Source organism: Neodiprion virginianus, chromosome 7, assembly GCF_021901495.1.
Source record: "Neodiprion virginianus isolate iyNeoVirg1 chromosome 7, iyNeoVirg1.1, whole genome shotgun sequence".
Classification (NCBI taxonomy): Eukaryota; Metazoa; Arthropoda; class Insecta; order Hymenoptera; family Diprionidae; genus Neodiprion; species Neodiprion virginianus.
In genome coordinates, this window is record NC_060883.1 from 3,500,313 (window position 1) to 3,519,166 (window position 18,854).

The 18,854-nt window shown below is 37.2% G+C and overlaps 1 protein-coding gene across 1 annotated transcript in view; it reads left to right on the forward strand.

Moving 5' to 3' along the window:
- LOC124308645 (dynein axonemal intermediate chain 3-like) overlaps window positions 1–4,772 on the forward strand; it is a 74,261-nt gene extending 69,489 nt beyond the window's left edge. Inside the window, exons 13-14 of the mRNA XM_046771531.1 lie at window positions 2,335–2,456; window positions 3,157–4,772. The gene's annotated coding sequence lies outside the window, so the exon portion shown is untranslated. The remainder of the gene's footprint in view (window positions 1–2,334; window positions 2,457–3,156) is intronic.
- The last annotated feature ends 14,082 nt before the right edge of the window (window positions 4,773–18,854 follow it).

The following is an 18,854-nucleotide window of genomic DNA, read 5'->3' on the forward strand; positions in this document are numbered from 1 at the left end:
GATTAAAGTTCGGATTACTCTCCGACTTCTTTTTTCGCGTCAATTTTTTTATCCTACTGTATTCGTTCAAACGCCGTAAATATTTTTTCCCCATCATTTTATACGTGTGCTTTATTATCTGTGCTAAATATTAATATTTAGAGGTCGCTTTTTTTTATCTGGAATTTTGCAGCTCACAAACCAATTTTAATGCGATTAAAATTTTTTTTTCCAATAAATGAAATGGAAAATTTTAAACTACAATGTTTGAAAAGGAATTTACCTTTAAAGGCAGAATAGATATCATTGAAAGCAGAGCTTTACAAATTAAAAATTGTTAACAGACTTCTTTCCTCATAGAAAATCGCAAACTATAGAATTTTTAAGAAAAATTTGATGATATTTAGTAATAAGTTTTAACATTTTGCCATAAACTAAAAAAAAAAAAAAATAGTCGACTTTACTATAAATTGCAATTTGAGCTTGAATAACTTTAGAAGGCGTCAATTTATCAAAAAAATGATAAGAAACACTTTTTGTAGAGCGTTAGATTTTTCATAAAAATATGTACGAGTCAGTTGGATTTGTTTATTGGTTTGTTAGCTACAAAATTCTAAATAAAACAAAACATTTCCAATGCTATTTAAATGGAAAATAAAAATTTGCGATGAGCGACCTTTTTTTTTATATATATATATATATATATATTATAACGTATACACGGAAAGTGCCAGCATGTTTGCAATTATACTACCGATACATCTTTTTCTTTCTACCTCGATATTCGAGGTTCTAATTGGCAATGAAGTCAAATTGCAGAACGGTTTCATATCGAGGGCAATTTTAATTAGCTAATGGCTTCTGCGGTAGGTCCAAGTGAAAAAAAATTAGGGGGTGAAAAAATGAAATAATGAAAAATAAACAAAAACCGAACTGAATAGAAAAGAGAAGAGAAAAAAAAAAAAAAAAACTGGAATGAGATTTATCCAATAATTTGAAACTGTACGTATAATACGGAGCGCGGTGAAAATGGTTTTTCCCGTTTACGTAACCGACTGGACTAATTAAGTAAATTGACGGCTGTCTGCGTAGTATCGCTGTTCGGTCATCGAAAGTCGATATTCATCCGCTCCTGGCGATATTTTTCATCCCCCGTTTATGCATCGTATTAGAATATTCGCTCGACGTTCGAATTAATAAATTTGCATTTCCCGTATTATCTCACTCTCAGATTTTTCTCTTATTAATAGAAAGTTATACTATTTTCAAGACGGTTTAAGATTGGTTTAAGTATGCAAATGTGCAGAACATGGTCGATATCCGCAAATCTGGTCGCGTGGAATGGATTTTACGTCGTTGGCATCGATTTTTTTTTTGTTTTTTATGTCAAGATGAGAAATGTAACGTGTGTTTTCAAAATTCTATATAAATATATATCGCTCCAATTTCCTGAAGTCTGTAAAAATTATTATTGTTTTTTTTTCTTAGGTGATCTATTCCAAATGAATATCGTGACGATTTCGTTCATTTACTTATTTTTGTCAGAATATTACGACTCAAATTATTTAACTGATTCGTTTTTCATACACCTTAGTTCACAATCTTGGTTTTCAATTTTTACAATTTTCTCGAGATATATCGTGTATTAAATAATTTATAATCAAAATTTTCTGACAAATCAATTGCCGTCAATTATTTTCACTTCGCGAGAAAAACGGAAATTTTGAAGAAAAATAAAGTGGAATCGCACCAACATTTCTAAAACATTTTATAATTGTCGAAAAGGTGATTTTTTACGCGAATAAAGACATTTTGAGTTAATCTTTTCATTTTAAAGCGAACAGGTTAATTCCGAATGTTTAGAAATCTGAAAAAAATAAATAAATAAAAAAAATGTCATGCACGAAAGTATAATTCAGATTCATAAATGAAACCTTCGTAGGTGTGTAAGCGAAATCGTAGGAGTAATGTAACACGAGGAAACTTATCGAGCGGGACAATTATACGAGGAGAGTAAAAATCGGAGCGTGTTGCAGGTGGGTAACACGGCTCTTGGTGCCGAGAAGGAGGAGCAGGAGAAAAAGGGGGAAACCGGAGGGTAGAAAGCGTCGATAAGCATTATCTTGACGATGGTTTATGGATAGAAACAATAACGGCAAGGCTCGCGTGCCGCCTTGAATCCATGAACACTGCAGGCAGGTACCTACATGCTATCACGCACACGTCCGGGTGGTCCTCCCGGTGTTTTCCTGCCTTAGAATTTAGATACCCACGACGAACGATTTTTATCAAATTCCGACTCACTGCTCGCAAATTCTCCGAATAAAAGGTTGCCGACTTCGATTTTTGTTCCAGGATAAAGGAGAAAATTACCGATAAACTTGCAAGACAAAATCACAAGTTCTCTGGATTGATGTCGAAGCCCGTTACACGATAAAGAGAATCGAAGAAGGGTCAGGGATATAAAATTCACTGAGGTAGATTGAATTATTGATATTTAATAACATTTCGTAAGAATTTAACAATTTTTTTATAATTAAATTGGTACTTATTCAGTTTGAATCAGTATCTTATTTGCCTTTTTTATTTGATGTAAATGGATCGGTACATATATATATATATATATATATATATATATATATATATATATATATATATATATATATATATATATATATATATATATATATATATGTATATATGTATATATATATATATATATATATTTTTTAGAATAAATTCAGTGAGTCGAAACTGAATAAATACATTTGTCAAATCAAGTTAATTCTTTGGAAAATGCTTTGTTTTATACAAGAGGAGAAAATTTTCATTCCTGCATTCTGTGAAATTGGAGAGAACTTTGCTTTAGATTATACGAAGAGATTTGAAAGAAAATATGTTTTCACCCTACTTGGACAATTTTTTGTTTTTTTTCTCTAAACTTCTAAATTACATTTTTCTGAATATCATACAAGGAATGAAAGTTTATGACCGGATAATCACTTTTATATTCTGTTTCTTTTTTTAAATCAATTTCTTTCTTCGCGCTTCAAAACTCATTCGAGCTTAATAGCTAGCGATCAGGTTGAAGGGTGCAATAAAAGGTTTTAAGTAGCCTGTTGACACGTGACTTCACATATCGCTGGCAAACAATAACGTTTACTGTTTCCTCTTCAGGAAGACGATCTGGGAAGTGGCGCGGAGGAGTCTGGCTGGTCTGGCGTTCTCACCCCTTGATTTTCCACCCCCTGAGAGAGGGCACCGAAACGTACCAATCTGGAATCCCGGAACGAGAGTGGAGATCCAAACGACTCGTCGTTAATAGCGGAGGACGAGGCTATAACCTTTCAGGAGTTAATTGAGACCGAAACTGCTCCGGCGAACAGGTGGCGCCTTGAACAGCCGGAAAAACGGCTCGGGGATCCGGAAGTGCGTTTTGCAGTTACTCGCGACTCGCGCATTTCGATTATTATAAGTGAATTGTTGCTACCAAAGACAAAGAAGAAATAAAGAAAAAACGCGCGTAACATCGCCTAAAGTGAGAATGTTTGCCTAGTGAAATATGTCGGATTTATTTAATACAATAATCACTACTGTTTCTGTTTAACAGTTTATCTTCCATGAAAAAAAATTACTAATTTATATGTAAAATTGTGTTTAATGATATACACGACTTTTGTTCATTGTCAGTGTACGATATTTTTATGTAACTTGATGGACGACCATTGATTATTGTTCTAGATTTAGTACAGTCAAAAATGCGATTATTATTGTCTTAGTTGTATTCTGTATTTTATCATGATTAGTGGTACAATATGTAAGAGTATATGGATTGTAAATTATTGGAGTCACGTGAAGTTGATATAAGTATTCATCGCATCTTTGTAATGTGAAAGAATAGAGAAAGTCGAAAAACAGAAGCACTAGGACTTTGATAAATCACTACACTTACAAAGATTCGATATTAAAGATGCGTGTTTCGAAATTATTCTTGATATTCCTTGAGAAAATGCCTAAAAAAATGTATTATTGTTTGCGATGATTTGGGCGATCATTGTTACCCTGACTTTTTCTTCTACCAACAAAACACATATTCGGGAAAACAGCACAAGCCGTATAACTTCAGACGGCAGATAAATCTCATCAAAAGGACTTACAGCTTGAGAATATAAAAATCGCTACGTTCTGGATCTCCTTACTTTCACTGCAAACCTAGATGAGATTTTGTGCAAATTCTTGGGAACATATTATCTTGAGCAATCAATAAAACAATGGATGAATTAGTCAAAGTCGTCAAAATTTTCTATACAAATGTAAAGGGCTTGTTTACTTTTGTTGTCGGGTAGAAAATCTTCCGTCTCGAAATCATTTTGTGTCATTGTTTCTGGATTTCTAACTGAACCACCGGAAACGCGAAAAACACATCTAAAAGTGCCTGAGACCAACAAAAGAAAAATTATGAATCAAAAAACGGAGTGATCAATTTATTCATCACTTATTTCAAAACAGGTTACATCATATACTAATAAAAAATACGATAAATATCGTTTCCTGCAGAATGTCATTGTACTTGCACGCAGGCCAAATCACAAACTGTACTGACAAACTACAATGAAAGCTATCTCGTATAACATTTTTCACATTCTGCTTCAGATTATGTATACTGTGAAGATATATATATGTAAGATGTTAGGAGGACATATATCAGATTTGTAATGTGATATTTGATTCCTGATGAAAATTTCTTGTTGTCTTCCATCACAATATTAGTTTGTAACTTGTAATAAAGTACACACTGACACCAAAATACTTGTACACTGTAAGGATGAACATGTAAGTTGTGAGAAGGACATACCTAAGATTTGTAATGTGATATTCAATCTCTGATTAGAATTTCTTGTTGTCTTCTACCACAATACTAGTTTGTAACTTGTGAGAACTGAGATCAAAATACTTGTACAACGATTAAGGCATATTCAATAAACTGAAACTAAAACTTTTAAACCAATCAATTATTCATTTATCTTCACCTCCTCTTTAGAGATAAGGTATATGTTTCATTTTTTCTGGACGTCACTCAATGTTTTTGGTCGACCTCCTCGGCTCAGATGGGCTCCTGACACCAGGAGTAATTTTCTGCTGAAATTTCTCCGATTTGCTCTATTCTAAGTGGTAGTAATATAAAAGTCAGCGGACACATGTCCTCCTTATCAAGCAGGTATGCTTCAATCGAAACATAGTCACTTGGACCTTGAGAGTGAGAAAAATTCAGAGATTCCATCCTCAGCAGCAGGATAGATATCCAAAGATGCGTCTATATTTTGTACGACGTTGATCGACCAGTTTACTGTGTATACTTATTTTTCGTATAGCAAGCTGGAAAATGCTCCTCAGCACGACCATCTGATCATCACGTTGCTCTGAGATTTCGAAGTCCTGAAGCCATGTTTTTGCTGGAAAATTATTTGGCTGCGACAAACTAATTTGTAAAAATTTGACCGAGGCATCAAGGGAATTTGCGCCTGTGTTAATCAATCATAGTTCCAAAGAATTGTTGAAACATTTGTTTATTTCAGGATATCCAGCTTACATTTTCAATTACTTACATTATCATTTCACAAACCAGTATACTTGAGATTAGACTAACCCTCCGGTCACTCGACCTCAAACTTAAGGCTGACGCCGACTAGACCGCGGCGGACGGCGGCGGACGGCGGCGAAATTTTCGCTCATACAGTTATCCATATAGGTGTTCACACTAGACGGCGGCGGACCGCGGCAATTTTTCGCGAGTTCCAGGTTGGGAATATTTCGGCGGTGCGCCGCGGTCCGCCGCGGTGCAGTGGGTGTCAGCCTTAACTTTTGAAATGTCCTACCATTTCCGAACACCTCCAACCATCCTATTTACCTATATTACTAGATTAGCTATTATATGAAAAGAGAAGAATTATTCACTTCGAAATGGGATTCTATTCGACGCGCGCTCGATGTATTCCATAACATTAGTATTCATAATTATTTCAACAACTTTTCATTTGCTCTCTCGATCTTGAATTTTCGTAGGCATATAACCAAAACGCTGTTCTAGCTAGTCGAGAGTGAAGTATCTACGTTGGGTAGAGAAGCAAAATTGTTTTTCGAAAAGTATTCGGATGGAAAAAAATTCAGAGTAACTGTAATACATCACGGATGCGCTAATTTTGAACGAGATGAAATGGATGCTTCGTATATGAGATAGTATTTAACGCTGCGTAGTGATTTAAAGACCTAAAAAGGTGATAGGAAGAGAAAGAACGAAGCTTCTTAACACTTCGAGTGTATTTTAACACACATTTGAAAGATACGAGCAAAATTTTTCATCATCCAACTGTCGCAGAACGGCAGCGTTATCGGCTGACCCGTTAAGTAAAGGATATATCTTCAGTCAACGGCTGACCATCGAAGGGCCTGGCCGCTTGAGTCTGGAATCGGCAGGAGAGATAAAGTGTGTATTTCTTGTATGAAACGTGAAAACTAAAATCATTATACATCATATCGTATCATCATACATCATACATCGTACATCATACATCATACATCATACATCATACATCATACATCATCATACATAGTATGAAAGGTCGGCACTATGTTTGAATTTTCGGATATTCGGAAAGTGACGTCACCAATTCAAAATCAGCTAGCAGAAATCCTCAGTCGGGAACGAACCGCGCAGTAGAGCGGACGGATGAGAGTCGCGCTCCGCAAATTTCGAGTACCGGGTTCTCAACCTCCCGGATCCCGCTCTTCGGGTCCGCTACGCGGTGAAACTCGACTTCCAGGATAAGCGCTCCGTGGTTCCTGGTTCACGTTTACAATAAATTATTTCAATTCGTTTTTCACGCAAGCTGAAATTCAGTAGCTGTCAGTCCGCTAATAAAATTTCTCGACTTCCAAGATAACCGCTCCGTGGTTCCTGGTTCACGTTTACAATAAATTATTTCAATTCGTTTTTCACGCAAGCTGAAATTCAGTAGCTGTCAGTCCGCTAATAAAATTTCTCGACTTCCAAGATAACCGCTCCGTGGTTCCTGGTTCACGTTTACAATAAATTATTTCAATTCGTTTTTCGCGCAAGCTGAAATTCAGTAGCTGTCGGTGCGCTAATAAAATTTCTCGACTTCCAGGATAACCGCTCCGTGGTTCCTGGTTCACGTTTACAATAAATTATTTCAATTCGTTTTTCGCGCAAGCTGAAATTCAGTAGCTGTCGGTGCGCTAATAAAATTTCTCGACTTCCAGGATAAGCGCTCCGTGGTTCCTGGTTCACGTTTACAATAAATTATTTCAATTCGTTTTTCACGCAAGCTGAAATTCAGTAGCTGTCAGTCCGCTAATAAAATTTCTCGACTTCCAAGATAACCGCTCCGTGGTTCCTGGTTCACGTTTACAATAAATTATTTCAATTCGTTTTTCGCGCAAGCTGAAATTCAGTAGCTGTCGGTGCGCTAATAAAATTTCTCGACTTCCAGGATAAGCGCTCCGTGGTTCCTGGTTCATGTTTACAATAAATTGTTTCAATTCGTTTTTCGCGCAAGCTGAAATTCAGTAGCTGTCGGTGCGCTAATAAAATTTCTCGACTTCCACGATAAGCGCTCCGTGGTTCCTGGTTCATGTTTACAATAAATTATTTCAATTCGTTTTTCGCGCAAGCTGAAATTCAGTAGCTGTCGGTCCGCTAATAAAATTTCTCGACTTCCAGGATAAGCGCTCCGTGGTTCCTGGTTCATGTATACAATAAATTATTTCAATTCGTTTTTCGCGCAAGCTGAAATTCAGTAGCTGTCGGTGCGCTAATAAAATTTCTCGACTTCCAGGATAAGCGCTCCGTGGTTCCTGGTTCATGTTTACAATAAATTGTTTCAATTCGTTTTTCGCGCAAGCTGAAATTCAGTAGCTGTCGGTGCGCTAATAAAATTTCTCGACTTCCAGGATAAGCGCTCCGTGGTTCCTGGTTCATGTTTACAATAAATTATTTCAATTCGTTTTTCGCGCAAGCTGAAATTCAGTAGCTGTCAGTCCGCTAATAAAATTTCTCGACTTCCAGGATAAGCGCTCCGTGGTTCCTGGTTCACGTTTACAATAAATTATTTCAATTCGGTTTTCGCGCAAGCTGAAATTCAGTAGCTGTCGGTGCGCTAATAAAATTTCTCGACTTCCAGGATAAGCGCTCCGTGGTTCCTGGTTCATGTTTACAATAAATTATTTCAATTCGTTTTTCGCGCAAGCTGAAATTCAGTAGCTGTCGGTCCGCTAATAAAATTTCTCGACTTCCAGGATAAGCGCTCCGTGGTTCCTGGTTCATGTTTACAATAAATTATTTCAATTCGTTTTTCGCGCAAGCTGAAATTCAGTAGCTGTCGGTGCGCTAATAAAATTTCTCGACTTCCAGGATAACCGCTCCGTGGTTCCTGGTTCACGTTTACAATAAATTATTTCAATTCGGTTTTCGCGCAAGCTGAAATTCAGTAGCTGTCGGTGCGCTAATAAAATTTCTCGACTTCCAGGATAAGCGCTCCGTGGTTCCTGGTTCATGTTTACAATAAATTATTTCAATTCGTTTTTCGCGCAAGCTGAAATTCAGTAGCTGTCGGTCCGCTAATAAAATTTCTCGACTTCCAGGATAAGCGCTCCGTGGTTCCTGGTTCATGTTTACAATAAATTATTTCAATTCGTTTTTCGCGCAAGCTGAAATTCAGTAGCTGTCGGTCCGCTAATAAAATTTCTCGACTTCCAAGATAACCGCTCCGTGGTTCCTGGTTCACGTTTACAATAAATTATTTCAATTCGTTTTTCGCGCAAGCTGAAATTCAGTAGCTGTCGGTGCGCTAATAAAATTTCTCGACTTCCAGGATAACCGCTCCGTGGTTCCTGGTTCACGTTTACAATAAATTATTTCAATTCGTTTTTCGCGCAAGCTGAAATTCAGTAGCTGTCGGTGCGCTAATAAAATTTCTCGACTTCCAGGATAACCGCTCCGTGGTTCCTGGTTCACGTTTACAATAAATTGTTTCAATTCGTTTTTCGCGCAAGCTGAAATTCAGTAGCTGTCGGTGCGCTAATAAAATTTCTCGACTTCCAGGATAAGCGCTCCGTGGTTCCTGGTTCATGTTTACAATAAATTATTTCAATTCGTTTTTCGCGCAAGCTGAAATTCAGTAGCTGTCAGTCCGCTAATAAAATTTCTCGACTTCCAGGATAAGCGCTCCGTGGTTCCTGGTTCACGTTTACAATAAATTATTTCAATTCGGTTTTCGCGCAAGCTGAAATTCAGTAGCTGTCGGTGCGCTAATAAAATTTCTCGACTTCCAGGATAAGCGCTCCGTGGTTCCTGGTTCATGTTTACAATAAATTATTTCAATTCGTTTTTCGCGCACGCCCAAATTCAGTAGCTGTCGGTGCGCTAATAAAATTTCTATAACTTTACAATCTTCTCATAATCTTTTTGGTAAAATACGTCGTTAAAAAAATTATATCAAACCTTACACATTATTTTTGATTTGTTCTCACGCTGAAAATATTTATTAGTATTCGAGGTATAACTCGAGGTGGTTGGCGGTTTTCGTTGGAGGTAGTTAGGGGTGGTTGCGGGTAATCTCGGTGATTCAGGAGGAGGGGGACGAGGATTTGTGCTCGGTGAGTAAAACACTTTTATAATATTTCATGGCAATTGTAATTATATTTTATCTGAAATTTTTCAAACTTCTCATGTTTACATTGAATTATTTCAATTCATTTTTTGCGCAAGCACAATTTCAGTAGCTATGAATAAGCTTATACAATTTATTATATTAATAATTAATTGATTAATATTCCTATAATATTTAATCGCAATTGTAATTATATTTCATCTGGAATATGACAAACTTGTCACTTTTACAATAAATTATTTCAATTCATTTTTCGTGCTAGCACATATCTAGTAGCTATGAATAATCTTATACAATTTATTATATTATCAATTAATTATTTAATCAATAACTCAATTATATTAATCCTTACACAAAATTTTCGATGTGTTCTTATACTGAAAATATTTATTACTATTCAAGGTATAACCTGAGGTGGTTGAAGGTGGTCGGAGGTGGACGAGGAGGAGGACGAGGAGGGCGAGGATTTGTGCTGGGTGAGTAAAACACTTTTATAATATTTGATGGCAATTGTAATTATATTTCATTTGAAATATTACAAACTTGTCACGTTTACAATAAATTATTTCAATTCATTTTTCGTGCAAGCACATATTCAGTAGCTATGAATAATCTTATACAATTTATTACATTATTAATCAATTGATTAATTACATTAATCCTTACACAATATTTTTGATATGTTCCCATACTAAAAATATTCATTACTATTCCAGGTATTACCCCAGGTGGTCGGAGCCGGACGAGGAGGAGGACCAGGTGGACGAGGAGGAGGACAAGCTGGACGAGGAGGGCGACCAGGAGGACGAGGTGGACGAGGAGCAGGCGGGGTGGGTCGTGGGAGAGGACCTCTCCTCTCCTCAGAGGAGTGGAGGGGGAGGGGCTGGGAAGGGGCTGAGGTGGGCGGGGAGGGGGAAGGGACGGGAAGGGAAGGGAAGGGAAGGGAGGGGAAGGGAAGGGAAGGGAAGGGATGGGGGGGGGGGGGGAGCGGGAGGGAGTGGGAGTGGGCGGGAGGGCGGGAGGGAGGGAGGGAGGGAGGGAGGGAGGGCGGGCGGGCGTGTAGGGGGGCGGTACTGCTCTATTAACTCTAACGGGCTTGCATCGACATCCGTCCTCCACTCTCTCCCTCCCGCCCTCCCGCCCTCCCTCCCTCCCACCCGCCCTCCCGCCCTACCCCTCCCCCTCCCCATACCCCTCCCCCTCCTCGCCCCACCCCTTCCCTTCCCTTCCCCTCCCTTCCCTTCCCTTCCCGTCCCTTCCCCCTCCCCGCCCACCTCACCCTTCCCTGCCCCTCCCCCTCCCCTCCTCTGAGGAGAGGAGAGGTCCTCTCCCACGACCCACCCCGCCTGCTCCTCGTCCACCTCGTCCTCCTCCTCGTCCACCTGGTCCTCCTCCTCGTCCGGCTCCTACCACCTGGGGTAATACCTGGAATAGTAATGAATATTCTTAGTATAGGAATATTATCAAAAATATTGTGTAAGGATTAATGTAATTAATCAATTCATTAATAATGTAATAAATTGTATAAGATTATTATAGCTACTGAATATGTGCTTGCACGAAAAATGAATTGAAATAATTTATTGTAAACGTGACAAGTTTGTAATATTTCAGATGAAATATAATTACAATTGCCATAAAATATTATAGGAATATTAATTAATTAATTAATAATATAATAAATTGTATAAGATTATTGATAGCTACTGAATATGTGCTTGCACGAAAAATGAATTGAAATAATTTATTGTGAACGTGACAAGTTTGTAATATTTCAGATGAAATATAATTACAATTGCCATCAAATATTATAAAAGTGTTTTACTCACCCAGCACAAATCCTCGTCCTCCTCGTCCTCCTCCTCGTCCATCTCCGACCACCGCCAACCACCTCGAGTTATACCACGAATACTAATAAATATTTTCAGCATGAGAACAAATCAAAAATAATGTGTAAGGTTTGATATAATTTTTTTATCGACATTATCTACCAGAAAGATTATGAGAAGATTGTGAAGTTACAGAAATTTTATCAGCGTACTGACAGCTACCGAATTTGGGGTTGCGCGAAAAACGAATTGAAATAATTTATTGTAAACATGAACCAGGAACCACGGAGCGGTTATCCTGGAAGTCGAGAAATTTTATTAGCGCACCGACAGCTACTGAATTTCAGCTTGCGCGAAAAACGAATTGAAATAATTTATTGTAAACGTGAACCAGGAACCACGGAGCGGTTATCCTGGAAGTCGAGAAATTTTATTAGCGCACCGACAGCTACTGAATTTCAGCTTGCGCGAAAAACGAATTGAAATAATTTATTGTAAACGTGAACCAGGAACCACGGAGCGCTTATCCTGGAAGTCGAGTTTCACCGCGTAGCGGACCCGAAGAGCGGGATCCGGGAGGTTGAGAACCCGGTACTCGAAATACGTCGCGGACCCGAAGCGCGGGATGCGGGAGGTTGAGAACCCGGTACTCGAAATTTGCGGAGCGCGACTCTCATCCGTCCGCTCTACTGCGCGGTTCGTTCCCGACTGAGGATTTCTGCTAGCTGATTTTGAATTGGTGACGTCACTTTCCGAATATCCGAAAATTCAAACATAGTGCCGACCTTTCATACTATGTATGATGATGTATGATGTATGATGTATGATGTATGATGTATGATGTACGATGTATGATGTATGATGATACGATATGATGTATAATGATTTTAGTTTTCACGTTTCATACAAGAAATACACACTTTATCTCTCCTGCCGATTCCAGACTCAAGCGGCCAGGCCCTTCGATGGTCAGCCGTTGACTGAAGATATATCCTTTACTTAACGGGTCAGCCGATAACGCTGCCGTTCTGCGACAGTTGGATGATGAAAAATTTTGCTCGTATCTTTCAAATGTGTGTTAAAATACACTCGAAGTGTTAAGAAGCTTCGTTCTTTCTCTTCCTATCACCTTTTTAGGTCTTTAAATCACTACGCAGCGTTAAATACTATCTCATATACGAAGCATCCATTTCATCTCGTTCAAAATTAGCGCATCCGTGATGTATTACAGCTACTCTGAATTTTCTTCCATCCGAATACTTTTCGAAAAACAATTTTGCTTCTCTACCCAACGTAGATACTTCACTCTCGACTAGCTAGAACAGCGTTTTGGTTATATGCCTACGAAAATTCAAGATCGAGAGAGCAAATGAAAAGTTGTTGAAATAATTATGAATACTAATGTTATGGAATACATCGAGCGCGCGTCGAATAGAATCCCATTTCGAAGTGAATAATTCTTCTCTTTTCATATAATAGCTAATCTAGTAATATAGGTAAATAGGATGGTTGGAGGTGTTCGGAAATGGTAGGACATTTCAAAAGTTAAACGTTCAAGTTCTGTTATAATATTATCAATGATCTGACGGGTAATTGTACAGATCTACGTGTTCTTTATTGAATAGGTTTTTTACACGTCGTACATCATGAATCAACATTTTTCTGTATGGGGGGAGAGATCAGGGCACAGTGAACCCCGAAAGCCGCTAATTAATTTTTTGACTTTCGAGCACCGGATACAAATTGTTTCCATCCATCTCGAACAAATTCATGATAAATTTTTCATAAAACGAAGGAAAATAAAAAAAAATAAAAATTTCCGTCACACGATAGACTTCCTCCAAACAATGACAAAAGGAATTTTCTTTTGCCAACTTTTTCAATAGGGATTCGCTGTGTTCTGTTCTCCCCCATTCTCATTCCATTCTATGGTAAATAATTTCATTTCGTAACACATGGCGATAATACAAATTGTTTCATAGAATAGGTTTGACTAATTAATTTCACAATCACTGGACACTTTCATTGTAGAATCGTCAGGTGGAATCGATCATCCCCTGAGGAGTTGAAGAAAAAAAACCTGAGGGTAGTTGAGACGGAGGAATGTACGGTAGGACGATGTCTGATTAGCCAGTTATTGGCGAGGATCCGACTAGCTGCTTCCTCACGGGACCGAGAGGCACGTACCTCCCTACATCGCAGGGACAACGACCAGCGTCTGGTACCCACTGGAGAGAAGAATAAGGATGGGGATGCCCGGGAGGATGGCTCAAGATGTAGGGGACTTCGGAGAGCAGTGTTCATGTCGCCGACCCGCGTCTGTCGGCGAGTCGTTGAGGCGGGCGAGGTTCTCAGTTGGGGGAGGTTGCAGGGAAGAGGACCCCGTCCGCTGGTCCCGAGACTGGAACACAAGGATCAGTTATTTACGAGTCCTCCCTCAGGGACAACCCTGATTGTAACACGTCACAGATTAACTGCTCAGGTCTCTCGACCTCTTCAGTTTCATTCCCTCCACCCTCGTCCCTTGTTTTACTCCTCACGCACTACACCTTATGGCTTCATACCTCCGCCGAGCCATCACGCACGTTCCATGGTGTACAATCATCGGCTTCCTCCTATTCCCCTTTCGCCAGACTCGATCGACTCACGCCGCTATACCTGCATTGTTGAAAAATTTATCTGTGGAACTTTCTACACTGTATTGTAAGTTTTGTTCGGATGCGAAACAGCGAAATCGTCATACAGTTACTGTTTATTCAATTTACAAATACAATCAATTCAGTATACAATTTAGTAAATTCAAATTACTTGTTCTTAGAATGTTTTACCTATAAATTGTAGTAGACTCAAAAATTTTTATTATAAATATAAGATAAATATAGAACCATACTTATTTTGATTCGATTAGGTCTAGTTTTTGTGTTATAACTACTACTGATAAAATTGAATGATTATCGTTTCGTAAAGCAACATTTATATTAACGCTATAATACTATACATATATAACCTAATTTTTGTTGATAAGAACTTGTACATTTGGAAGAACTATGAAAATCATATCACAATAAAACTATTTGTATAAAAAATATTCTAATGGCAATTTCATTATACTAAACCTTATCCCTAACAGAATTAGTTAAATGTTTCGAAGTTACACACAGAAACATTGAATTCTCTTTGACCAGTGTTATTTTTACCTTTTTCTCCCTGGTAGTTAAGTACTCCGAAAGAGATGCAGCATCGTTTTTAGAAATTCTCAATAACTTTATCCGACGTTCAGTTCGTTTCAATCGATTTGAACTTTCATTGAGCTGGATGTCAAAGAGCTCTGAATAAAATTATTCAAACGTCATTCTACGGAATTCACAGGATTTTATATGATTTGAAAAGACGTCATCTCCATACAAATTATTCTACGATATCGGAAAATTCCCACTATTAAATAGTAAGCATATTCAAAACTCGTAAAGGAATCGAACGGGATTCAAAGGGTTTTATAACGATACCCAAATATTGCTGAGACTTTACAAATACTTTTCAACTTTACAACGATATACTTCAAATGATGTTAAACTACTCCACCCATCACCGTCGAAGATCTGATGTGCTTGACTTATCTGACACTTGGAATATTTGCATGTATTTTGTATTCGCCGAATGGAATAAGCCCCCTCATAACGTTAGCCGGACTTGTTGATCGATAGCCGTCGCAGAGAGAACTGGTTGTTGGAATCTGGGCTGAGGATCGAAGACGAAAAAGCGGCAGAAATCCCGTCAGGTATATCCTCGGTACCTTGGTACTGCAAGTTGTGATATTGGTTAGCGGATCCGGAGGCTCGGCAAGATTGATACGCGAGTATACAGAAGAATCAGAGATCAGGAGGCGGCTGAGGCTGAGGCTGAGGCTGAGGCGAAGGACGGGGAAACGTATGGGTGGGATTACCGGGAAGGGTAGTCTCTATCTTTGCCTGAAGGCCTCGAGGCTTACGCGGAAAGATACGGACTTGTCTATGGAGATCTAAGGCCCACGAATGTAGCCAACCTCTATCTATCTGGATCACGAGGAAAATGTATTTCCACCCGGAGAATAACGTGGACTGTTTTACAATTAGCGGACAACCCCCGGGGACCCGCTTATATCGTGTATATTCCGCAGCTGACAACAGCTTGGTCAACCGTATCTCACACCCCATGATCCTTGTTTTTGTTTCCATCTTATCCTCTCCTTGCGTTTATTCTCCTCGGTATTCTGTCCGAAGAGGGATTTGCCAGAATCTCATACAAAATCTATACCAACAGAGATTTTTCACTTCATTTGTCACGCAGAAGGACGGGAAATTCATTTCGCGAAATCGAAATCATTGCAAAGCTCAATATCATTTTAATTGCAATGTTTACAAGCCAATGGAATTATAGCAAATTTTAAAAACTCTGTGATATCATCCGAAAATTAATTTCGATTATATTTCATCCGAAATTCTAGTACTACGTATTTTAGAAATTCTCTCGAAATTTTTTGCAATCGTTTGAAATTACTTGGAAAGATCTTGAAACAAATTTTTTGATCTGTTGCAAAAATTTTGTTTACTTGCAGATTTTAGAATTATTCATCCGATCAAAAAATCATCTTGAATTAAGTATATCTATATTATGCCACGCTATTACAACACCGCGCAATTGCAAAATCCCAAAAAAATATGATCTTTCTCACCCAAATACTTCCGTTTCAATAAAGAAACAGTATTTTCTTTCTTACAAACAACTTATTTTCTAAAACCTGTTCATTTTCTTAATAGTTTCAATAAATTTAACCTGCTCGTATTGTCCATCGTATATTTTTGGTAAAATACACCATCATCAATCTTTTGTATCACAGGTAAGAGACTGGGAAAAAATTTCTCGTCACGATCCCTGAGAGCCTCCATACCCAAGCAATGTATATTCAGCTTGTGAGGTAGAAACGAAATTCTGTTTCCCGAGTTTCTGTTTCAATCCGGGATCAGAATCTCGACCATAGCGTCACCGACGTCGTCATTTCGAGGCTCACGTTTCGGGTTATTCGGTTGCTAGCTACGGTATAACCAAAATTTACCGGAGGGGTTGAAAAAGCTCGGTGTAGGTGTAGGCATACGAAGTGATTCGCCGAATTACACGAGTCGAGCGACACATACCAATATCTGGTTTACTTCTCTACCCCGAAATTGAATAAGGGTGAGACTCGATTCGCGAGATCAGGCGAAAGAAAAAACAAATCATTTTTTTTGTCGCAAGCCTCGGCCTTATCGTTCTTATGATAATAATATCATTGTTGTTATCACTACTCACCGCGATCAGTTTCGTCCTTTATTTTCTTCGACACCTTCCAACGTCACGTGGATGAAAGCAATATGGCGTCGGTTAGAGCGATCAGCTGATTGATTCTGTTGAGTTATGCTCGTATCGCTGAATGAAAAGCTCCGTGCAAGCTGTTGAACTCTGTTTCTAATACACCTAGTTGATATTTGAGTGAAAATTAAAACGGAAAAGGACTCTTGGTTTGAAATATGAGCGCACGGTAAAGTTGAACCGTTCCTCAGGCCACATATATGTATATATACATCATAAAATTATGCGTAGAATATTGGAACGAATGAATCACCGTATAAACTTTTTATATCAACACGTTTATTTCGGTTACATATATATGTATATATCTATACTCTTTGTCATTTGTATACATACACATATATGTATATTTCTTTATATATTTATATTGTTGTTAATTTTTCTCATTATTAATTTTTTTTTTTTTTTTGCTGTTGCCTCCATAATTATTGTAAATACACGTATAATAATGGTCTTCTTTAATTATTATATCGTACAGTTTTCGATCATTTGTCACCCATTGAGCGAAAACAAGTTTTACTGCAAACACCGGGTGAAATGATCTGGTACATGCCCAAACAGATGATAGTATATATATATATATATTATGTACTTATCTATCTAAGTATTATTAGTGAATGTAAAAAAGAGCGCGTTAAAAAACTAGCCAGTCTGCACCGCACGACTTAGTTGTACACATATATAAGTTGATTATTGTTTCGTTAAAATTAATCATTATACTCTTGATTAAGATTAAATGAAAACTTCTGCGATGTCCCTTTGAATCAAGATGCAAGTTATTAAATCTGTCGATTTATAGGAATTAATAAATATTGGAATAACCAAGTTTGTCAACCTGTGGTAAGCGGTTTGAATTTTGTCTGTTTGGGTTCGAGTTTATTTCAGACACAGAGAAAAAGGGAAAAGAAGATAATAATAATGATTCGTTTCGATAATTAAAGAAATTGTAAAAAAAAAATCATTGAAATTTTTACACAAAAATTTTTTTCTTTTTCGGAATTTATTATTCCTGTCACTAAAAAAGTTTGAGAGTTGATGATTTTGGGCTCATTGATTTTGTCTTCTTTTTTTTTTTCTGTCGATTCGGAGACACATGCGCAATAACTATCAATAGCACGTATAAATTATGATAATGATATCGACGGCAATAATACGATACAAAAATCAGGCTAATAATAATTGAAAATCGCACATCGCGCACAGTGTACAAAAAAAAAAAAAAAAACCGTAACAAGAAGTTAACTTAAAAGTTGTAGAGAATACACGTAATATGAAGATGATGATAAATTCTAACGATCTGTTAAAGTTGAATTACTCTTGAAAACGTTACTTATTACAAAAAATATTTATGCTGTACACCGGAATTTTTTTGGGTCGGGTTCAGTATAATATAATATGTTACATATATGTGATTGGTTATTGCCATGCAATGATCGTTGATGATAATTGAATCCTAGCGAGGAAACAGGGAGAAAGGGATATTTTATTTATTATTAATAGTAATTTTATGTATCCTCGATAATTAATTAGCTGATCAAATAATTACAGTTCATATGTATAATATAACTATATGTGTGTATATATATATATATATATATGTATATATATATATATATATATATATATATATATATATATATATATATATATATATATATATATATATATATAAATATTGGTGTAATATCAGAGAAGCGATAAAACCATTCAACGTTTCACTATAGAATTATTATCATCATTCATTTTCTTCAATGATATAAGGTCTATTATTTATATATTTGTATATATATATTATATATTCATTCAATGCGCCTTGTTATTTATTTACAAATTTACACGTACCTACAATCGAATTGTTCCTTTGACGATACAATTACATATATCAATTCGTCATATTTATCGTACTCAAATATGTATATATATATATATATATATATATATGTATATATATATATATATATATATATATATA